This window comes from Myotis lucifugus, unplaced genomic scaffold (assembly GCF_000147115.1).
Source record: "Myotis lucifugus unplaced genomic scaffold, Myoluc2.0 scaffold_46, whole genome shotgun sequence".
NCBI classification, from domain to species: Eukaryota; Metazoa; Chordata; class Mammalia; order Chiroptera; family Vespertilionidae; genus Myotis; species Myotis lucifugus.
Genome location: NW_005871094.1, coordinates 1,140,285 through 1,165,290, shown reverse-complemented (window position 1 = coordinate 1,165,290; position 25,006 = coordinate 1,140,285). Strand labels below are relative to the sequence as shown.

The window sequence follows — 25,006 nt, the reverse complement described above, 5'->3', positions numbered from 1 at the left end:
CTTTAGCCAACTTGTAATACAGAAAAGATGCCAAGGGACATTGGGGTGAGAGAGGTTGTGTGTTCTGGCCCCAGAGAGTATTGCTTCTTGAGGCTTTGGGATCATCTTTTCTTGCCCCCTCCCTTTACTGGTTTCTAGTTACCACTGTCCTTAGTGTCTGTACGCCTGTTCCTTAATTTTTATAATTGGGTACAGTGCATCTTCTATTGGTTGGGAAATCAGAAAAGAGAGTCTATGAGAGTTCCATATATTTTTTAGAATGGAACTGTGTAAGTATCCAAGAAATTTCCCCACAAAACAAATCTTATGGTCTTTTTTTTTAACATCAGTTTTTAAAGCAAAGGAGCTGTCTCTTTGCTTGGAACATAGATGTGTTTCAAGTACTGCATTTGGTAGACTGCATTGGGAAAAACAGAAGTAGCCCATTTTGAAGACAAGAACTGTCCTTTATCTCTAACACAGATAATCTGAATGATTAATTTGTGAAGCAAATTCTCTTATGAAGAACTTGTCCTTTAAAACCTTATCCCTGGACCATGGTAGACAGAACCCAGGGGCCTGATATTTGTCCTGGTCCAGTTCTAATCCCAGCCCCACATCTTCTGCTCCTTCTCTGCTTGCTCTAATAACCTCCCATTAGTCCTCTATCTTCCCACCCTTGCTCTTTCTCATTCTACAATTTCAACCTCACCCATGGCTTCAGTTACCACCTAGGAGCAAATAGCTCACACAGTTATGTGTCTAACTTAGACCTTTGAGTTCCAGATCTGTATTTTCAACTGTTTGTCTGGAACATTCTTCAAATTCAATATGTCCAACATGAACGTCCCCCTTGTTCCCTTCCAGTGTTTCCAGTTCTAGTCAATGTCATCACCACCTCAGATTGCATGGTATAATCCTCATTATCTCCTTCATCTTCCTCCCTATCCATACTTCACCAAATTTCATAAAATTTACATCATATAACACGTTGGAATTTATCACTTTTCTGGATTCCCACCATAATGTCCCAATTAAAGATGCCATCATCTGTTCCTTGGTCTTAGGCAATGGCACGTCAACCTATCCACAGTTGCTCTTGACTTTCTCTAACCCATTCTCCTCAATGTGGCCAGAACATTTGTTTTAAACACATTTGATTGTAGTCATCTTTCCCCACACCCACTAAAATCTGCAGTGGCTTCCCAGTACTTTGATTATAAAGATAGTGTTCCTAATCATGGCGCTATTTCCATGCATGGTTTCCCTCCTCCACGCCCGCCTGACCCATCTCCTCTCATTCTTACTCTACCTTGTTTAGGTTTTTCTACCCTCCACAGAAGATTTGACCTATGGCTCCTTTTACCTAGCTAATATTTCCTTCTACTCTTCACCTGATTAATTTGTTCTCATCTATGAGATGTCACCTTGAGCTTCACTTCCTTATGCAACCCTCCTCTGACCTCCCTGGCAGATTTAAATCCCCCTATGATGTATTCTCAGAGCAACATGACCTTTTATTCCATTACATTTATCATAGTTGTCATTTTCATTGAATTTGTGCAATTGCTTGCTTAATGTTTGTCTCCTCCACAACACTGAAAATTCTGTCTTTATACACCGCTTTTATCCCAAGTGGTTTGTCCAGAATCTGGCACATTGTAGTTGCTTAATAAATATTTATTTAATAAATGACTGGATAAAAACATGATGATGCTGCAGTGATTCAGAGGCCACTTGGGCTCCTAAGCATTGCCCCAGAATTACAAAGAAAATTAGGGAAGAACTTGGATTTGGGTGTAAAGTTAATGGAAAAAATAAAAAACGATGACACGTAAGGAAAAAATTAGATCCTTAGATATACTGTGGGGATTGGATTTCTAAAAGTTAAAAATACTGGTTCAAGCATCAACATTTGTCAAAACAAATATTAACATGTGAAGAAATAGAAATTATTAGGCAAGAAATAGGGCAAGAATAAATAAGCTGGCAATGTCCACACCTATGATCCATGTCCAAGTTTGATTCAAACTTATGCAATGTTTTCTTGGAGCCTGGCTTAGGCCTATCTCAAAGCCTTTAAACTAGCTATTTCCTCTGTCTGAAATAGTCTAAGCCCAGAACTTAGCATTTCTCACTTATTATCATCAATCAGATGGTCAATGAAATTTCAGCCCCTTAGTGTCACATCTTCCCTGACTATCTTTATCAGTCAGAATCGAGAGATTATGTAGTGGAGGGAAGAAGACAACAAAATTGTATTTCACAATCCAACTACATACTCACTGTGGTTAGCAATAGACTCTCAGGGACTCAGACTGTGGAGCTTCTATCATGAATATTGCCACTTGCTCTACCAGAGGGCAGGAGAGCCCCTGAGGTTCTCACACTGAGAATTAAATGCTCAGCTTTGAGTCACATCAACACCATTCACATCTCATCAGTAGAACTAATCACATGACTCTATTCCACCACAACTTCAGTCGACTTTGTGCCCATAAGAAAGGAGCACTATAAATATTTGGCAAACAGCATAATACCTAATCTACATTAGTCTCTTTACTTGCTTTTGCATTTTGTAGTAATGATCATTGTTTGTTCTTATTCTATCATCTATCTATCTATCTATCTATCTGGCTGTTTAATGCCTGCTCCCCCACGACATGACCATGAATGAAAATTTTTTGTCTTAATCCAAATGATTTGTTCAGAATCTGGCACAAGTAAAACTGTGCATGGTTTATGATAGGCAATAAAAATATTATTTATTAAGTGAATAGTGAATAAAGCAGTGGCTTTTCTTAACCTGTACCTTCTTTTATCCAAATCTTCTAGTAATGAGCTCAGTTTGCCTTTATTCTTCATCAAGAGCGTTGATGACACTATAAAGACAGGGCTATGAGATTGAAGGCAGAGTTTGAGATTTTCACCCGAGGAGACATAAGAAGACAATCCAGACCAAGCAAATTTACAGAAGCTGCATGTAATATGTAGCATTGGGTTGGAGAAAATGTGGCTTTAGCTCCAACTGGCTTTGTCAAAACTCAGGTGATGGAATATGATAGTGAGACCAGAGCTACCCCCAAATGAGGTACCTTTGTGTTTCCTTTTTAGGTTATGATAAGCTCAATCACTCTCCAAATTTCAGAGATCTTGACAGAGAATGACACCACAGAATAATTGACCATATTTGCCTCTCCTGATACTCTTCTATGAAAGAATGGGCCCTGTTCTCTCTCCAAGGTACTGATTCAAAGCTGGTAAATATTGCTGAACTGTCCTAAGTGCTGAACATTTAGTATCAATAAGCTGCTTCCTTAAAGTTTTTGTATCCCCCACCCACTCCCACCCTAGGAAGATTATTAGAGCCATTCTACTTGACTAAAACTTTTAGGCACAATACTTGGCACAATGATATTGCAACTAACATAAGTACTCACCTGGAAATTTTGACAAGCTAAATTAATGTTAAGCCTACACCACTTTCTATGACACTAGTGAAATTTGGTATATTAGTCTCCTAAGACTGCTCTAGCAAATTAACATGAACTTGGTATGCTTAAAACAATTCAAGTTTATCTTCTCAAAATTTAGTAGTTCAGAAGTCCAATATGGATCTCACTGGGCTCAAATTCCTCCTGGAGACTCTGGGAGAGACTATGTTCTCTAACATTTTCCAGATTCTACAGACTGCCTACATCTTAGCTCATGGCCCTGCCAACTACAAAGCCGTCACTGGCCAGTAAAGTGATTTTTCTCATCACGTTACTCTGACATGAGGCTTCTGCTCAGTCGCCCACTTTTAAGGACCCTGATGTTGCATTGGGACCAACTGAATAATACGGGATAGATAATCTCCTTATTGTATGGTCAGCCGGTTAGCAACTTTAATTCCATTTGCTGTCTAAGTTCTGTTTTTGCCATGTTTAGTAACATATTCAGAAGTTCCAGTTGGACATCTTTGGAGGGTGAGGCATTGTTCTGCCTATCATCCTTTGTACATATTGATTGATTTGAGGTGTTTGTTTGTTTGTTTGTGAGCAGGGTGCAAGGGTGATTTCTTTTCCAGTCCACACAGATTCGAAGAATGAAGCCACGGACAAAAGGTGGTAGGTGAGGAGTACAGAAACTTTATTACAAGCAGATACTATCTCCAAAATTCTAATTCTACGACAGAGGGGTCCCCTAAAGAGGGTGGCCACTGCTCTTTTTGTCTTGAGGTATTATATATTCTAGAGACCACCCTTTCCCTTATTGTGCCTTTCCCGCTGTAATCCGTTCCCAGGGCCCCTGAATCCACGCTTCTCCTTTTTGGTCATCTTATCGCATCAAGTTGGAGTTGCTTTTTATCTCCCTTATGGCTTTCCCAGTTGCTCAGTCAGGGCTGCTTGTGATCTAACTTATGGCCAATTTAATTGCTTAGACCAGCGATACCTCTGTCTCTGTCCTTGGTTTATGGCTGTTTTAATTGCTCAGGCCAGAGATACCTCTATCCTCCCTGGACCTCCCTTCCTGTCTGCCTAATTAAGCTAGCTAGCTAACTCTTATCAATATTCACATTGAAGATTATCAAAATCATCATAAGATTGACTAGCTGGATTTCTCAAAACATAAGAAATTTTGAGATACCAAAATATATTTAAAGTACTGGAATCACTTAGGATCGACACATTGACAATTTTTAGATAAAGAGAGTAAAGCATGGATGAATTAAATTACATAGCCAAGGCCAAATGATTTGGAAGAATTTGGATTAAGATTCAGGGCACTTTCTACTAAGATATCACTGTTGAATTCCATTTAGGAAGCCAAGCTATTTTGCAGTTCATCTCAGAACAAATTTATCAAGTGGTTAACATTTGTTTTAAACTCATGAAGCCTAATGTCATAAATTTGAATACTAGGGCAGTTCAGAAATATAAAATGGCCAAAGTGATCATTCCTCAGACCACATGGTTTTAATGCTTCAAGTGACCTGGTTACAAGAGGCTGATGTTTCCAGATGTGGCCAGGTGCATATTCACCCAATTCATCCCACTTCAATAGATGATATTGTGTACTTGATCACTTACTGATTTCACCACACAGAAGTGTGCACAAAAAAGAAAAATGTTTGACAAATTATGTTTAAGTAGGTCAAGATGGTCACTATTAAGGAAGCATATAAACATTAACAATCATGGGAGCAGACTTAAGAGAAGGTGAATGGAGACTTGAGATCTACTCCAAAAGAACCATTCATCTATAAATTCATGTTGTTTTAAATTGTATTATGAAGTATTGCCTATACTAAAAAATCACTTTTATTTTTCAGGACTAGCTGAAAGCAAAATGAATTACTCTGCATATTTACACATCCACATAGAAATGCTTAAAAAACGCTGTCTCCCTAGCGCTGCTGTGTTTTGTAACACTGGCAATGAAGATGCTATTTATATTTTTAATAAAACATTTAGATTAAATTTTCTGGTTCACCATGGATCCATTCTGAGAAACACTGTGGCACGCTGGTTTGGGGTTAGACTCTGACCCTTATCCTTAGCAACTAGATTGCTACCCATTTCAATTCTCTCCTCCTACTTGTCACCACCGCCCCCCCCCCCCCCCCCCGTATCTCTTGAATAAGTTCTTTTTGTCTCTGCCACCAGGTTTCTAAAGAGGCTCACAGAAACAACTGTTACCACACTAGGGAGAATGCAAGCAAAAAGGGGAAAAAATAGAAGCTTCTTTAGAACTATTTTTGTTTTTGCCACTTATTTACCCCTAAGAAGATCTCCATGGAATGGGTTTATAAGTTGCATGGGAGGCACTCATGTCTTTAGCATCAGGGCCATAGTGTAACAGTTTAGCAAAGGAGCACAAACAATGTCCTTGCCTTGTCCTGACTGTGCTTATTTCAGTGTCTGTCTTCCCATGGACATATTTTGTGGTGGACACAGGGAGCTGGTGCCCAGTCGACTCTGTTAAGATCATGAGTACTGGCTCCACTAAGACATCAAATTTCACTTGGCAAGTGCCTTACTTCTTTTAAATTAAATGTATTGGAGTGCCATTGGTTAATACAATTACATGGGCCTTGGCCCTCGATGGGTAGTTTGGTTCATTAGAGCATCTCCCTGATATGCCAAGGTTGTGGGTTTAATTTCTGGTCAGGACGCATATGACCAATGAATGCATAAATAAGTGGAACAACAAATCTCTCTTTATCTCTCTCTCTCTTTCTAAAATGAATCAATAAGTAAAATTTTTGAAAAGATTTTGTACATTTCTATGATATATCATCTGTATATTGCATTGTGTGCCCACCGCCCAAAGTCGAATCGCCATCTGTCATCATACATTTAACCTCCTTCATAACCCTTCATTATTGTCCCACCCCCTTCTCTATGGTAATCACCATACTGTTATCTGTGTCTGCGTTTTTGTTTGTTTGTCATTTTCAGTTTTATGAGTGAAATTATATGGTTCTTTGATTTTTTTGCCTGACATATTTTGCTTAGCATGATATTCCCAAGATCCATCCATGTTGTCCCAAATGGCAGTATTTTATATTTTCTTATGGCTGAGTAGTATTTCTATCCAAGGACACTTTAGTTGTTTTCATGTCTTGCCCTGGTGAATAAGGCTGCAATGAACATAGCGGGGCATATATCTTTGCAAATAAATGTGTGTATTTTAAATTTTTCGTGTCAATACCCAGAAGACAGATTGCTGGGTCATATGGTTGCTCTATTAATAATTTTTTTTAAGGAACATCCAGACGGTTTTCCATAGTGGCTGTACCAGTTTACATTCCCACCAGTAGTGAATGAGGGTTCATTTTTCTCCACCACCTTTCCAACACTTATTGCCTGACTTATTGATAATAGCCCCTCTAACAGGTGTGAGGTGGTATCTCATTGTAGTTTTGATTTGCATTTCTCCAATAGCTAGTGAGGTTGAGTGTCTTTTCTTATCTCTGTTGGCCACTTCTTGAGAGAACTGTCTGTTCAGATCCTCTGCCAATTTTTTAATTAGATTGTTTTTTGTTGAGTTGTATGAATTCTTTATATGCTTTGGATATTAACCCCTTATTGGAGCTGTTGATTGCAAATATCTTCTCCTATTCGGTTGGTTGCCCTTTTGTTTTGACAGTTTCTTTTGCTGTGCAGAACTTTTTAGTTTGATATAGTCCCATTCATTTTTGCTTTTACTTCCCTTATCTTTGGAGTCAAATTAATAAAATCCCTCTAAGGCCAATGTCTATAAGTTTAGTACCTATGTTTTTTCTATGTAATTTGTTGTTTCATGTTATATATTTAGGCCTTTGATCCATTTTGAGTTATTTTTTGTACAGTTTTATTATTTTGCATACACCTTTCCAATTTTCTCCGTTGTATGTTTTTGGCTCCTTTGTCAAAATGCCCATATACATCTGGGTTTATTTCTGGGCTCTCAATTCTGTTCTTTTGGTCTGTGTGTCTCTTCCTACATTCCCTTTCTCTACCCTAATATCTTTCCATCCACTGCAATGATATTTAAAATTTATTCCTATTTTTATATCTTCATTAGTCTGTTGCTTCAATACTTTCCTTTTAGGTCACATATTAAATTTAGTGATATCTTCAGATGAGAGCCAAAAACAAGAATCAAAAGTTCTGGAGAGGAGAGAGGATAAAATAAGAAATTTTGCCAGTTGTAACACTGCAAAATAAGTCATTGTCATTAAGCAGCCATAATAAAAATGTTTTTAATGTGTTGGGATTATTTTGAATGATATATAATAATGCATTTATGTTAATATGTGTATTAATGTTCTGGCCAAGATAACAAGCCCAGAGCCAAAGACAACTCAGATTGGGATATGAGTTTAAAATTCCTTTATGAGGATCATCATCATCATATTCATATAATAGTATCCTGATAAATGTTCTCTATAGTTGTTCAAGTTGTGAGCAATTAATTGCATCAAACTAAATTTGAGATTGAATATACTTAAACAAAACTGACTTGGTGATTGAGGAAAGGGTTTACTATGCTTACAGCCCAGCTACAGTGATCACACCCAGATGAATAAGAAATGCTGTCAGGTTAAAAGAGACAACAGGAGCATGGTTCAGCCCAGAAAAAAGCAATACTTAATTTAAGAAGGAGTCCAAGTCTAAACTTTCACAGAAGCACTAGGAAGGGGAGAGTTGAGGTCAATATTATCTGGTGAATCTCAAGCCAGTCAGTAGATGCATAAAGACAGAGTATCAGTTGGGCCCAAGAGAATGTTTAAGAGCTAAAAGACTGGAAGGAGAGACCATTTGTAAATTTAGTTGGTCCAGAAAGAAAATCTGAGTTTCTTTTATAAATGCCTAGATTCATTGGGAGTTTTTCTACATCATTTTACTATCAGAGAGCACTTATGTTCTGAGGACAGATGCTAGTTCCTATAGTTAAAAGGTATCACTGCTCATAGTTTTAGAAACCAGAGCAAAGCAACTGTTGGGAGTCCTATATTTGACACAGGGGAGGACAAGAATCTTTGTTTTAGAGGAGAAATTTCACCTTTCTTTATTGACAGCCATATAAGGACAAGGGTACCTGGATCTGATATTCCGTACCAGGAGCTGATGAGACTAAGAAAGTAAAAGAGACAACAATGATTCCTTCATCTTTCTGCTAAGAATACACATGTATTTTTCTGGTGTGATCTGAGTGAATAAGATTAACACTCTGACCCAAACTTCCCCTGCCCCCAGCCACATATTGCCTAATATTCTACGCAATATATTATTAAATATTTTATTTAATCATCATGACGACTCTGGGGCAGAATCTGCACATTATTTTACATGAGGGAACTAAGTTGTAAAGAGAAGAGGCATTTTTTCCAAGGTCATCTGTCTAATAAGTGGCAAAGTTTGAACGTGAACCTTGCTTTGAGAGTTTTAGATCCCATCTTTCTCATGATTTGGCTCTACAAGCAAGTCTACTATTCATACCTTAGCAATTTTCCTTCTTCTTGACTCTCCTACTATTGTCCATGTAGTCCTGCTTCAGAGATGATGAGAAAGAAGCTTTCTACAAAGACTTGCTCTTCTTGGATGCTGAGTGGCATAGCCCCACTTTCATCTTGAAAATTTGCATCTTTCCCCCATTTTCATTCTCTCACTCATCACTCTGGGCCAACTCTATGGCAAGACATATAAGAACATCCCCAGAGATAAGCCCGGTATTATTCTGCCTACTGAAACAGACTTCCATTCCTTTAAGTCCATTCCACGAACAAGGACTGCATTCCAGTTCTTAATAACATTATCCTCATCCCCAATGCCATTATATAATTAGAATGAGCTGTAACAGCCTTGACCAAGAGTTTTCTTCTCAAGAAATTATGTAAGTGTCTATGTACCAGAGATACTGTTTTGTTTTGGGAGGCAAAATTATGCTCAGAGACTGAGATTGTCTTTGTCAATAATTTATTTAACACAGGTTCGCTGCGGGAAGTGTAATAACTTCATAAACAAATAGCATACAGGATAATGCCTCGTAAGAAGCCAAAAAGAAATAACAAACTCCAAAGCAATGAACAATTCATTACACTGTCGGTCCAGGCAAGGGAAATGGAAGGAATAGAGTTCAAATTTTGTTGAGGTGAACCTTTCTAAGAGTTGGCACTAGGGAGAGACTGCTTAGCTGAAAGCTGAAGTCCAGCTGCAAGTGCAAATGTAAAAGTCCCTTGTTGCCGGAGCCTGTTGCTATGAAACTATGGCGTCTGTGTTGCCCAGCAAGTTGTTCTCCTTCATGGGGCTCCTGCATGATTTTCACCACTGCTGGCCAAAGAGTCATTTTTACTGCAGCAAAAGCTAATACCCCCAAGGTCTTGGGAGAGCTATGAAGATCAGCAAAGGGTAGTTTTGCCCAGACCAAAAAGATAACTTCTGCTTCGTTTTCAGAGCTTCTCCTGTATCTGCTGTTTCTTAAAAATAACCAGCTCAAAATAACCCCTATGCCAAAGAGGCATATTCTGGGATGGTACATTCTGCTCCCCTTCCATGGTCTTTAAGATATCTTCAGTTTTAACAGGGCCTTCCTGGTGATTGCTTTAAATGTTTTAAGTATTGTTTCATCATCCAGAGTATCTTTCTCCTAAAATCTAACTTATAGCTTCCAAATCCCAGGTAGAGTATACCTTAGGTGGAATCCACTTCTGGAATCTCCACCCTGATGGAGAAGTGTCAAGGCCGTTCCCTGTGTGTCCCCTTGATAATGACATCAAAGGTTTTATCACAGGTGGCTAAGAACAACAGCTCTGTTCATGTTATTCTCGCCAACTGGGTTAAGCTGTTGGAGGGCAGGAATCTTCTCTCATTCTTTGTTGTTGTTGCCCTGATATCTAAGAGAATATTGAATGATATATAGATATGTGTTGACTCAATAGGAATATTTCAATTCAGCTTATGGTGTAGGCTTCTGAGAAACACTCAATTCTCAGAGATGCGATCCGGCATTGTCAGAAGTGTCCCTGCAGAAGGAAGCAAGGCAATGGCAGCGTGTTTACTTGAGACATTTCCAGGGGGTTACCATCAAGCAGGAGAATCTGTACTCCATATCCTGACATCAATAAAAGGAGAGGACACTGTGTGGGCTGTGGCTCTCTACAGATAGATTTTGAATGGTTGTTATTGAAGACCTTCAATAATTACCAATACGTGCTCACTGGGCAATCTTGTAAATAACTCACTTTCTAGGAACATGTTTGTCAATAAAAGCCTTGGAGGAATGGAGAAGGTACATTGATTTGCCTGGGGCCTGGCCTCTTTCCTTTCTGCAGGGATTTATAGAATACTGCCCATGAGGTCTTGTAAATGAGGTCCTTCAGCCAACACCAGTCACCTTGCTGAGTAAATGAGGAAGAAAGGACAAAGTCTCCAGGATCCATCTTATTAGGCACAGTAACATAAGGAAAGCTTTAGGAAATGCTTCTTTGGGCTCACTAGTTGAAGGAAAGGTCTGTTTTTAAAGTGAAAAGGTCTACATGGAGTGATATTGTCAGACTTGCTCAGCTGAGTATTGTTTGGCAAAACACTGCTTTCTGCATCACAATGATCTCAGTCACTCTCAGACAACAGTGTGGTGATTTCAGGGTGGGTAAAGGTGGAGGAGGGTATGGGGAGATAGAAGCTGATGAAAGGAGACTTGACTTGGGGTGGTGGACACACAATACAATGTACAGATGATGTGTGTAGAATTGTGCACCTGAAACCTGTATAATTTTTGTTAACCAGTGTCACCCCAATAAATTCAATAAAAAGGAAAAAAAAGAAATAAGGGGTAGGTCAAATTTAATGAGGAGGCTGTCCTATGTTGTGGTGTCTCCCAGTATGTTTTCCTGAAGTGTGTTAGAATTTCCACCTGATATTTCCACCTTGAAGGGCAAGTTTTAGTTAGCTTTAGAACAAGGTAAATTCAGGATCTGAGAAATTATGTGAATTCTCATGAGCAGCTCCTGAGTTCACTCTAAAACAGTGGTTCTCAACCTTCCTAATGCCCCGACCCTTTGATACAGTTCCTCATGTTGTGGTGACCCCCAACCATAAAATTATTTTCGTTGCTACTTCATAACTGTAATTTTGCTACTGTTATGAATCATAATGTAAATATCTGATATGCAGGATGTATTTTCATTGTTATAAATTGAACATAATTAAAGCATAATGATTAATCACAAAAACAATATGTAATTATATATGTGTTTTCTGATGGTCTTAGGCGACCCCTGTGAAAGGGTCGTTCGACCCCCAAAGGGGTCACGACCCACAGGTTGAGAACCGCTGCTCTAAAATCTAAGAAATTAGGCTTCCTTACAGACTAAAAATATTTTGAGTGTTCCTAGAAACTACTCCTTCCTTCACAAAGAGCTATTGATTCAAATAATTTGGGGCTCCATCCACAGAGAAGAGTCTGATAAGACTTTCACTTTGAAGGTGCTACAATTGCATCTCCATCTGAGAGTCCAGCATCTGACTTAAGCTGTGAAAAAGGGAAGTTTAAGCTGTTCCTCAAAGTCAAGATGAAGTGGATGTGGTTGACTGTGTCAGTTCCCCTGTCTTTGAAGAGGAACTCAGCATTACCTCCAGTCGGAGGAATACACACACACACACACACACACACACACACACACACACTACTTCTCTAAGTCAACTCACTCCCGAAGGCTTTTTTTCTTCGTTCTTAACACAGATTTACCACCATTGCAGCTGCTTAACATTTTGCAGGGTGGTGTTTCACTTTATCCCCCTCTTCCCATTCCCTGTTTGAAAAATAACTCTGTATTTTAAATATTTTAGACTCGGCAGCAGTAACTGTTTTCAGGCTTTGGATCACACCGCCACTGCTAGAAAGGAAGAGTTGAAGACAGCTGTGGTGCCAAATTTCAAGAAAAAAAGGAAAAGAAAAAAATAGCAAATCCTTGTTTGTTAGGCTGTCACCAAACATCACTGGGAATCCGTCCCACTTGTGCATGGAAACTCCTATTGTGGAGTCTGAAAAAGGAAAGCTTAGGATTTTCTAGGAGAAAAAGAGATCATATTTTCTAGCTAGAGAATAGAAGCATGTAAATTACTTTCTGAGAAGGTTTGTAGGGAAAAATAAATAACTCTAAGAAGAATGGTGTGTTTATTATGGTGTTATTATCAAGATTTCAGAACAGGCCCTGGCTCCTGTTGCTTAGTTGGTTGGGTGCCTTCCCATGCACCAAAAGGTTGCTGGTTCAATTCCTGGGCAGGGCACATGCCGAGGTTTGGGGCTCAATCCCCAGTAGGGGTTGTGCAGGAGGCAGCTGATTGCTATTTCTCTCTCATATCAATGTTTCTCTCTCTCTCTCTCTCCCACTTCTCTCTCTCTAAAAGTCATTAAAACATCTTTTAAAAAAATTTCAAAAACAGTGAAGGAGACTGAAGAACTCAATTTAGGCAGCAATTGTCGTTTAGTGGACATTTATTTTAAACCCAGAATTGTTGTTTTTCAAACTGAGATCAAGGAAGAGAAAGGTTCTCCTGACATATGTTGGGGAGGAAAATTTTCCAATGCCTCACAGAGGTTCTTTGGATGGTCTAATAATCAAATAGACATGAGGCAAACTAACAGGGGAAAATTCAATTTAATTTCATACATACAAGAACCACCCCCCACCAGTGGTTCTCAACCTTCTGGCCCTTTAAATGCAGTTCCTCATGTTGTGGCCCAACCATAAAATTTTGCTACTTCATAACTACTGTTATGAATTGTAATGTAAATATCTGATATGCAGGATGGTATGCAGGATGGTCTTAAGTGACCCCTGTGTAAGGGTCGTTCGACCTCCAAAGGGGTCACAACTCACAGGTTGAGAACACACACACACACACACACACACACACACACACACACACACACGAGAGGTTCCAAGACAGAACGTTAAAATAAGGTACACATGCTATCATCTTGAGCCAAGGAATGGGATAGGGGCCTAGAGCTTCAGGGGGTGGAGGGGTAGGATAATTTACAGGATGATAAGGAAAGCAGATGTTCAGTAATTAGGTACTCTCCCGGCCATACAGATAGGACATAAAATTTTATTTCTGATAATAGCTCCTTATGGGCAAGGCTCACAATTTAAATTCTTTAAGGGAGAGGTAAAAGCAGTTTCTTGAGCCTGTATGGTCTTCATTGCCTTTAGTTTGAAATAATCCACATGTCCAAGCCATACATCTTGGGGAGGCCTGTTCTGAGCCCCTTCATATACATGAGATAAATCATCCTGCCTTCCCCAAACCTCCTGCTGGCAAATGCTGTGCTTCCCTCGATCAACTCAGTTTGTGTGAGTGGGAAATGAAGAGCAAGGCAAGATCTCCCCCTGCTTCCGGCTCATTTTCCCTGAATAAGCAAAAGTCTCACCTTCATTTTCTTGGTTCTTTGAAAACAAAAAACTTAAGAAAATGTTATGGCCACCATACCTAGTGGGAAATCACTCAAGTGGAACTTGTCATCCTCTTAATCCACTTATAATGATAGAGCGCTGATTTGTACATCTAATTACTGAAGCCTCATTATTGCTGCACTGAAATCAACGTGGCACCTTCAAATATGCACCTTCCCAGGAATGAGACCCTCCAGTCATTCCCCCTCGCCCGACCTTAGTGGCGAGCTCATGTCCAGTCTTACTCAGAAGCGAGCTTTGTCAAAGATTCAAAGTCACCCTTTCAGGCACCTGCACTTGTCAGCGCATGCCTAAAACCAGCTCTGTGAGGTGGTAGGTAATGAAGTTTGGCTCCACAAGTGGAAATTACTAATTTATTAGTGTTTTTTGAGTGGAAAACAGGCATGTGGATAAAGGGAAACCCATAGATGGATTCTACAAAGTCTTTACAAAAACACTTTTGAAAATGTTCCACACCATGGGTCACTAATAAATGTAAAAGCTGTATTCTTGGGATGGGGGAGTACTCTTTGATCTGAGAAAATGAACCGGCTTAAGAGAAAAATAAAATGCTCAGAATTTATATAATTTTTGTTTGTATAGAAAAAACTAGAAGGGGGAAATAATTGGGCTTCTTGGGATTAGTATTATGATGCATAATGTTTAACATGTTTATTGCATGATATTTATCATTTTGACTCTTAAATGTTTTGACCCAGTAGGTCAGACACATGACCCAGAAATCTGTGCTTTAAATTCCTAACTCACAGTCTTATAATTATGGCTAATTTGCTATTTGCCATACACTACTGAAAACTTTTCATGAAGAAACCTTATTAATCCTTATAACAACCCCAGGAAATATTACAATGTCCCTTTTACAGAGTAAGAAACTGAGGCATAGAAAAGTTGAATGATTTCTCTAAAATCACAGTGAGTGGCACAGCTACAAGTAAAGATAGAAAGGTGTTTTCATTGATGACCTAGAAGAAGAAAATGGACAACATTGTTGATCATTTGCTAAAAATGCTGCTTCTCTTTGCAGCTCCTCTTCAAAAGGGCATAAGTATAGTGACTCCTATTGGACATAGTAGTTCACTTACTCACTGACTTATTTTTATTCAAGTTTAAGAAAATATTTCTTGGCTTTCATTGACTTTTTGCTTTATTGCTCTTTTGGGAATGTGTAGTCCTATGGGTAAGAAGGCATTAATGGTATGAAAGGACAAAATAGCAACAGATTACTGAGTTTTCCTTTTCTCTATTCCTGGTCAGAGATCTGTGCCTCTTTTCTTTTCGGCTTTGGGTGTGTGTGTGTGTGTGTGTGTGTGTGTGTGTGTTCAAAAAGAGTGAAGCAACTCCATGGATTTATAGAGGCTTAGCAGAAAGAAATAAGAGTAAGGAGAGAAAATGTGGATTCATTTTTTAAAGAGCACCTAAAGAAGAAATGCCAAAACCAGATATTTAATGTAATGGACCAAACGCTGGGGGAAGCTGAGATTAAGACTGAACAGAGCTGTCTTGATTTTCTAACAAGTATCTTAACATCTCCCAGTGATGGTGGGATGTGAGGGTGGAAGCTGAAGGTAGAGCCACAGTATTGTAATGCATGATTTCAGGCTGACTTCAATCAAGCAAAATTAAGTTTGTGCTACGTCCTGCTTGTTGTTGGCTGCAAGTTATCTGAAAGGGCAGAAACTACAAGATTTCCATTTACTCGTGAATTTATATTGCTGTGTAATTGTCTTGATTGTCAACCGTTATATAGGTGTTTCATATGAGTGTCTTTCCTTAGCAGTAAGATTGGAAGCTTATAAAAACAGAGAGTAACATTTGCTATTCTCTATGCTGTTTGACACTTAGCAAAGGACTGGGCATTGAGAATTTAATTTAATTTAATTAACTATATTAAACCAATGCATCTTCAACCTGCTCCTTGTTTGTCTTTGTGATCTAAAAGGGATGCATCTAATATTGTGTTATTCAATTTAAAGTTTCAACTTTTTTTTCATTTGCTTGACAAAGTTGGGCGAGAGAAAATGCAGCCTGTAGAACATATCAAACATTGATGTTGCCCTCACATACACGTACACTTTCATAAAAGCAAGTCTTGTACTTCAGAACTGTCATTGTGCCTTTATCAAATGGGTTAGTACCTAAAATAATAAATACTCTTTGAAAGAATTTCTCATTAAACAAATAAAAACCTATAGCCGATGTGAGCACAAAAAGCTCCATAATTTTTTATGGAGATCCCAAATTCCATGAATACTTTGTACCCAAATGCCTATTCATGGAAAACAAGGGCATTGATCTGTGTTTAAAACAAGGAAAAATATCTCTAGGGAATAAATATCTCTAGAGTGTAGCACATTTATTAATGCCCCAAAGAAATAAACAATCTGAACAGTTTAGCACGATTATGTGTTTCCATAGCATAGCGGATTTATTCTAACATTTTCCCACCTGGAAAAACTGGGTTCAAGTGTCTTCGGCAATGGCAACGCAACATTGCGTCTCCTCAGAATGTCATGCCACTCTCAGAGCAATCCTATACTTGCAGGAATGGGGCTGGGTGGTGGTGGTGGTGGCAGTAGTGATTGTAAAGGTTCTGGTGTAGAAATTGCAGATGGAGAGCGGGGCTCTGGGCATGGAAGTGGAGAGGAGCGAGGAGCGGAAAGGAGCCTGGAGAAAAGGCTGTCATATTTGCTCAGAAGAACCGCCAAATCAGAGAGCAGAGAAGATTTCATTGGAGGAACGCCTTCACCAGCAATTAATCCTGTCATACTGCAAGAAAATTGTAAATGTTCTCTCCAGAAACTGTCCGCCCATTGCAGCTAATGGAACACACACGCACGAAGGGACCCGCTCTCCTGCTCTACACCAAAGGCGCCCGGTGCAGAGACCCGCTCCAGCGAGCGCACGCGCGCGCGCACACACACAAACACACACACGCGCGCACACACACGCACACGCGCCAGCCTGAGGGTTGGCCAGAGTCTTGCAACCGCAGATCCCGCTAGGAAATAGCCACAGGCACCCTGAAGTCGGTGTTGCCGCTACTCTGATCACTACTTTCCCAAGCACTTTGGTGAAGAAATGCATCCCGCCCAGCTCGCCGGTCCATGCAGGTCTCGGTTCTATTCCGTTCTCCAGATTCCTCATCTTCCTGAAAGCCAGGCTCCAAAGTCCTTTTTGCTTCTCCTTGGGTGGTTTGGTGTGGAGGGCGGGGGCAGCGTCAGTTTCACTTCAATCTAAGCCGCCGAGGGGTTCCCGACTGGCCGAGGGACCGGGACCCCTGTGATGTGCGCGACTCTGGCGGCGCGCGCCGGAGCCCCGCAGCTCTGGCCAGAACCACCGGGTCCGCTCTCTCCCCGCCTCCCCCGCCCCACCCCTCCGGGTGTCGCGGCACCAACTAATCTTTTCCTTTTCTCTCGCAAGATCAAGGGAGAAAGCGAGCGGGCGGCTGGCTTAGGACTCTGAGCCCTGCGCAGCCCGCGCCGGAGCCGGTCCGCCCCGAACCCGCGAAGGGCTCCTCGCGCCTGCCAGCTGCACCGAGGAAGTCGCACTCCGGGGAGGTAGCTGGAGCCAAACCCGCAGCAGGTAAGAGCGCCGCGCCGCCCAGCTCTCAGCCTGCCTGCGCCCGGGGCCCTGGCACAGCGGGGTCCCTCCCGATCTCCAGAACCGGGTGCGGAGGCTCGGGGTTGGGAAACTGGCCGAGGGTCCCCCACAAGTGCAGATTCTCAAACGGAAACTTTGGCTCCCGGGGCTTGGAGGGCTGAAGGGAGCGATGGCGGGTCTGGCAGGAAGGGGCAGACGAGGCACCGCGCGGGGCAGGGCTGTGATTCCGCGGGTCACTGAGTCCCGCGGAAGGTAGAAGGCAGCCTGGGAGCCGCGCCTGCCAGGGCACCGCTGCCTCTTCCAACCCGACACCCCTCCACGGTCACCCGACTCCCTCCCGCTCCCCGCGATGCCGTCACTGAAAAGACAGGGAGATCTTCGCCCTCTCCTACCCGTCACGGTCCTTCCTGCCTGGATTGCCACGTCTTCCAGGCGTTTGGGGTGGAGGCCCCGCTCGCCAAGGCTGTGCACCGTACCCGGGTTCCGCCCTGTGGTGCCGCGGTTCGTGGACCATGGCCAAGGGCCGGGGCACAAGCATGAGCGAATGGTCCCAGGACAGAGGAGGGGGAAGCCTTGTGCAACCCCGTCCCAGTTCAGCTCCGCGAAGCATATAGGCTTTCCGCCCAGGCTGGGGGACAGGGGCTCAGCCCAGAGCTCCAGAGGTCCAAGACCGTGCCGGGCATCGCCAACACCCGCCTCACGATGGGCCCTTGGCAGCCCGGCGGGGCTCGGGTCCTGGATAGGGGCGACTCCACTCCCGATGTCCCTGGCGGTCCGCACCTGCGGACCTGAGCGATCGCGAGTGTCTTCTGGCTCGCGGAACCCGCGAGATGCTGTCCGAGCCCGCGCGGGGTGGATCGCGCACACATTCCACCTGTGAGCCCTGCCCGCAGCCCCTGGGGCGCCCTCAGAGGGGTAGGAGGAAGCTCACCTAGGGGAGCTCTCAAGAGGTGAAGATTCCCCCCGAATTACCGACACAGAGACAGAGCGGCACACACCCCTGCCTCAGTTCCCTCAGCTTCCCTCCAGGGTCCCCATCTCTTTCTCTCCCCTCCTGCGTCGCCAGTCCTCCAGGCTGCCTTGAGCCTCAAAACCGCCCAACCGAACTCACCAACCCCAGGTCATGAGACCAGGCTGTTGCCTGTATGGAAATGTCACCTCGGTGCAGAGGCGGGAGGAGAGCAGAGAAACAGAGATAGACGCGGAGGGCAAGAAGACCTGCCTGCAGATATCTCACCCGAGCTGCCCTCAGGTGTCCTGAAGTTAGTTCACGGCCCGGCACCTCTGTGACTGAGGCCACCTAGGGTCACCCGTCTGCCCGCCCAGGCGTGGCCAGCCCAGCGAAAGCACGGTGCTTCCCAGCCCTCCAGCTCCGGAATCTCCCACACTGACTCTCTAGTTCCCGTTCATCTTCTCTCTGCAGTCTGTTTGGTTTGTCTGGCTTTCTTGCTCTTTTTCTTAGCGCTGGGGGGCGGTGGGTACCTGGCAGCCAGCCTTGTGGTGTGTCCGTCCCCCAGCACACGCAGCCAGCCGCACAGACACAGGTCCCCACGCTCTACCGCACACCGCCCGCGCTCCAGCGGGCAGTCCGCAGTCTGGGCTCCACAGAGCCGCGCGCCCATGTCCAGGGCCAAGGTCAGGGTCATGGCCACGGCCTCAGTTCCGCAGAGGACCGGGCTGGAGGAGAACGGAGCCAACCCCGACTCCAAAAAAACCACCGTAGGACAACAGAAAAAGCCTGAGAAAAACTCGAATTTGGGTTGGGGTGGGATGGGGGGAGGTTCTAGGGGAGAAAGACCGGCCCTCCAGCTGCATGGGGCAGCTTTAAGAGACTGGGGCTGGGTGCCCTGCCTCTGCCCCCCCTCCCCTCCCACCAGGCCTCAGGCCAGAGCCCACCCTTGGCGGGCAGCCTCTCTCCAGCCACTCAGGGAAGTCCAGATGGTTGGTTCCTGGGGCGGACCAGCAGCTCACTGCATTCCTGGCCATTCTGCTTTACCTGAATGGAGAGGTTGCTGAAGGTGAGGTAGTTCTAAACTCTCTCAACCCCGCAAAGGCCATGCTTTGTTCTTTTGCTGGCAATCTGGTTGTATGTATACATAGTACTGAGAAGCACATGGTACATTTTCATTGATAAGCAAATAATAAGGGTGATGATACAGTTTGAAACTACAGTTAGGAGTGTGCGTGTGTGTGTGTGTGTGTGTGTGTGTGTGTGTGTGTGTGTGAAATCTTTGGGGCCTTCACAACAAGGGCATTGATAATCATAGAAGTAAACCAGTTGTTGTGGCCAGTGACTGGTTTCACATTGGGAACTGCATTCGGCTGCAATTCAGAGGGTGGACTTTGAGACTCTTGTCAAGTGAGTGGAAGAATTTTGTGCTAAAAGTGTCACAGCTCTGCGGGTTTTGGCAGCTAAGAACCTCAAGAAGCAGTAAGTTCATGCCAGATGAATTTTTATTGTTATCACTGTTATTAGTAATGTGTTCGGGTTGTGGCAGAGATAAGAAGATTCTGTGGACTCTACACGCTTTACTGGGTTAAACAATTATCCCCGTGAAAACTGAAAAATAAAACTTGACCCTGAAAAGGCATAACAATTCCAGCCCCATCCACTTACTGTTTTAAAACTCTGAGTGAGGTGGGAGTGGGGAGAGTCCTGGGACCCCAAATTCAGGGTGTGCTTCCTGACAGATGCTTGGTTTTCTTTCAAATGCAATAAATGCGTGTTTATGTAAGTGTGCCTGAGGGTGTCTGGAGGGGGATTGGAGTGAGGAAATAGGTGGATTTTTATATTCCCGTCATAGTTCAAGTGCCTGCTTGTAGTTCTCAAGTGACTTCAGGGGTGGAGGTGGAAGAGACTGGCCATCACACAGAAGTACAGGTCCCTTTGGTATGGTCCCCACAGTCTGTCAACTTGGGGGGTCAGCTAGTGCTATTTTCACATTAAAACATTACGTTGCTTTGAATGTGACTCTATGCCCTTCTTTGCCCAGATAACCCCCAACTGCAAGCAGGTGGATGTAAATTTAGTGGGAATTTTCTAATTTCAGTTCCAGGGTAGCCAGCTCTCAGGTTCAAGGACACAGAAGGGAGAGGGGTGGCTCCAGAGGTGAGAAGAAAACAGTAGTTTGCAGCCTGCTGGCCGGTGGGGGAGGCCTGGAGGGCAAGTCAGGGGAGGGGGAGAGGTGGGCTGTTTAGGGAGCACATGCCTCTCTGACCCATAGCCCTGAACAACGTAAAATCAAGTAGAAAAGATGAAGAGAGGACAGTAGAATAAGAGGAAATGAAGAGGAAATGGGAGAAAGAAAGAAAAAAATAAAGAAAGGTAGGAACCTGTGGGTATACTATTAACAGGCACAAGTGCTGGGTTCAGCCTCCATCACTGGAGTTAGTCCTTGTTTGGGGTATGCCTGGGAGAAAATGCCTGTAACTGTCTAAACCTGACCACTCTAGCCCCACTCTTAATTTTATCTTAGTCTTTCTTCCCTTTACTCCGTAGGATCAAGAGAGAAACATTTTGTTAGCCAGTTCCTCTAAAGAACTGGTTTTCTTCACTTAAACTTATATTGGAAGTGGTTGCCCATTTTATGATGTGGACTCTGTGTGATTTTCCTCAGGGGCCACCTATATATCAAACACTGTCAATATCCTCTTTGTGGCTGTCAACATCTGGCTGTCAGTCCCTATCACCTGCCCCCACTTTGCCTATCTTTGGTTCATGGAGCAAGTGTTGGGACTGCTTTCATTAGAGGGCATTGGAGCAAGGCCACTGATTACATACACCCAAGCTCAGCTGGGTCACGTGGTGGTGCTGGTGGTGGTAATTTTAGGAGTGTGTGTTTTGTGTGGTGCAAAGGAAACAGGTCATTCCCCTTAGAAAAGAATTTTTAAAGAGTGTGTTCAAAGTCCCCGGCACTGTCCTAAGTACCTTACATGTATTGTGTTATCTGTTCTGTCTCCACTGTTTACAACAGTATCTGGCACATCTTAGGTTAAGTATTTGTTCAATGTGTGAATGGGTGAATCAGTTTTCTCATTTTATCATCGCAACAAACCTATGAAATAGATGTTATTTTTCCCATTTTACAAATGAGGAAACCAGAGTTCAGAGGTAAGGACCCCAAGTCACACAGCTAGGAACTTGCTGCCTCCTGCTGTGCTGCTTGGCTCCATTAATTGTTGTAACACTGTTTGCCCTGCGTTTGGGAAATCAAAACTGCTCAGAGTTTGCTGATGTTCTCCCCCTCCTTTTAATTCAATTGTGCATATTCGTGTGGTATCCCCTCCACCCTAACTGAGAAAGATTCAGAGCCAACTAGATTCTTAGTTGCCGCAACATGCTTGTTGGAATTAAAGTGTTTGCCTCTGGCAGAGGAAAATGAGGGCACCAAAATTGCCTTAAATTTTGGCAGATGCTATTTCTACCTATAGCTTTACTGAGATTTTCTTTGTCTGGTGCAAAAGGATAAAAGAGAATTTTTATATCTTCCAGTTGTTAACGTACAAACATCCAAACCTGTAAAAATTTTTTGTGAGTTTATTTGAGCCAAACTGTTGACAATTACCGGGGAACAGAATCTCAACAGATTGGGATAATGCTCCAGAGAATGACAGTTCTTCACCTGTTTTATACATTACAATCAAAGGAGGAGACATAAGTGGGTTCCATGAAATCCACTGGTGATAGATTAGGGAGGCGGGAGAAAGCAAAGGGGTGGGGGGACCTCTGGAATTGGATAAAAAGTAAGATGATAGATACATGCTTCTTTTATTTAGGTGGGTGCAGGATAGTTAACAGTCAACAATTAACATGATAACAATCACAATGGAGGAATTTATAGTATTTGGTTGTGCCCTGAGGGATCCGGAAAAAGGGAAGTTACAAGTTACCCTGACATTTCACGAGGATGTTATCTTAGGTGCAAAAAGACAATAGGCTCAGTTCAGGTAAAGACTGACCTTTATCAGGGAAGATACTGGTCTAGGACATGACTACCCACTATAAACTGCTTTTAGTTAAAGTTCTAATTTCAGACCATCCTTTGTGGTTACTGTAGGTCTGTGAGTTTGCAAAACTGCCATGCAGGCCTTCCCTGAGCTAGTCAGGTTAGCATGTGGCCTTTTTTTTTGCATCCACGCAGTTTAACTCATAATTTGTGTTGTTGAAGTGGATGGAGAAACTTTTCCAACGTGATGCCTAACCAAGAACTGCATACATCCCAACCTCCATCCTAGCCCTGTATTCATTTTCCCTTGCTGAACGAGTGCTTCTTTCTTAATTAAGATTGCTGGTACTTAAGGGTCTGAACTTCAAGGGCAGCTTTTCATTTTTGTTAGAGTTTTTAGCCACCTTTGCTTTGAAAGACATAATGTGACTTTGAGAAACTGCTATTAGCAAAGGGTGAGATAGGTTCTGGCTGGTTTGCCTGCTTCCACACTTTATATATTCTTGTCTAACTTTATTTCGTTTCCAGTCTCCCTCTCTCCCCCCTACATGTACAAGATCCTTCTTTCATACTGTGACCTAAATATACAATCATCTTAACTGGTGCTGTTACCATGGTAATGTTTTATGGTAGATAAGGGTACACATTGAAAAGTCAGTTTCTTTCATTAGGAATGGAATTCCTTCTCTCTTTCCCTCGCCCAAATCCAGGCTTTCACAGAATGATGCCCTCTGGTGTTCAGTAACAGGAAGCACATGACTTTGGATAGGGCAAAACCCGTTTTTAAAACTTTGAATTTCAATTAAAATTTGAAACAGACAAAAGCAAGAAGACCTTTAATTAGTATATTTTTAAACAGAGAGATTAGTAGAAGACATTCCTTGCCTAGGCTTATTAAGAGTGGTTTACTGTGTAGAATTCTAAAAAGTTACGGGAAAGGAGAGATTTTTATACCCTTAGGTATTTAACATTGTTGTGAAAATATTTCTATAGCAGACATATTTATGGAAGAAGACACTCATAAAATTTTTTTATGTTTAAATGTTTAAAACTTTAAGATGGAAGTATTTTGTTCTAAAATGGGAATGTTTTTCTCCTATCTCCTATATATTTTATGTATAATATAATTTTATATTATATTGTACATATATAATTTGTTGCTGCTTTGTTATAGGAGAAACTTGGAAGTTTATATTATTGTGAACAGTAATATCAATTTATACATTATTAATGATCACAAATTACAGGACAAATTGGAAGTGAGGTTGATCTTCTATAAACATGTCTTCCTTCTTCCTCACTCCAGGTCTACTGTCTCTGTCTGAGATATCACTAAGGCAAACCTGTCTCTGAGACGCTGTCTAGAATTCATTCCCATCTCCATCCACACACCTTCTTCAGACGGTAGCATCTCTCACATGAACTGCCACCAGAGCCTTGTGTTTTGCACTGGTCTCCCTTCCAAGCTTGCCCTAGAACAGTGATGGTGAACCTATGACACGCGTGTCAGAGGTGACACGTGAACTCATTTTTTTGGTTGATATTTCTTTGTTAAATGGCATTTAAACATATAAAATAAATATCAAAAATATAAGTCTTTGTTTTACTATGGTTGCAAATATCAAAAAATTTCTATATGTGACACGGCACCAGAGTTAAGTTAGGGTTTTTCAAAATGCTGACACGCCGAGCTCAAAAGGTTCGCCATCACTGCCTAGTGCAATCTATGCCTCACACTGCCAGAATGACCTTTCTAAAATGCAAATCTGAGCACACCATTCTCTTATTAAAAGTTCTTCACTGCTTCTCAACTGTCTAAGATAAACTCTAAATTCAAGCCCACATCAGATCTTCCATGACTGATCAAAGCCTTTTTTGCCAAGCCGTATCTCCACCAGCCATTTCTTCACCTACCCCCCCACCTCCCTACTGCATAAGGTGATACTACACATAAATGGCTTAGGGGAATCACTGGCACAGAGTAAATGCTAAATAAATATTGGCCAATAAATTTCTTTTTTATCTTTATTCTTCTCCTCTTCCTCACCCTCCTCATCGTCTAACTTATTGCTAGTATAATACTAATAAGCAATGATAAACATCATGCTTGTACTAGCCATCCCCCTGATATATTTCTGGGAAGCTATCCGCTTGATACAAAGTTCCTCTGTGTTCTCTCCTATCTAGTGTTCCGTCTAGGTTCTCATTACTAATCTAGCTGGACCAAGCACATGGCACCCTTCCTCTTCCTCCTTCCCAGCCCTGGTGGAGGGGTTTGTGAGAGTGAGGGAACTGTCTGAAATGTTAATGGAGATACATTTTGCTGTTATTGCTGCAAAATGTTGGTGCTCTGTGATGATCCCCAGTACCTGATATAGCATAATATCTCCTCTAGGAACGGGGAAGGGATAATGATGTTTCCCGATGTTATTGCTCACTCTTGGCCATGAAGATAATTCTTCCCGTTTAATAAAGCAAAGAAGCTTTCCCTTACCTCCCCAGCCATGCCAAGCCAATAAACAAGGCAGACTAA

General features: G+C 42.3%; 1 protein-coding gene across 1 annotated transcript in view; it reads left to right on the top strand.

Moving 5' to 3' along the window:
- The first annotated feature begins 17,353 nt into the window (after positions 1 to 17,353).
- CHRM2 (cholinergic receptor muscarinic 2) overlaps positions 17,354 to 25,006 on the top strand; it is a 125,920-nt gene continuing 118,267 nt past the window's right edge. The window contains exon 1 of the mRNA XM_023753496.1: positions 17,354 to 17,509. The gene's annotated coding sequence lies outside the window, so the exon portion shown is untranslated. The remainder of the gene's footprint in view (positions 17,510 to 25,006) is intronic.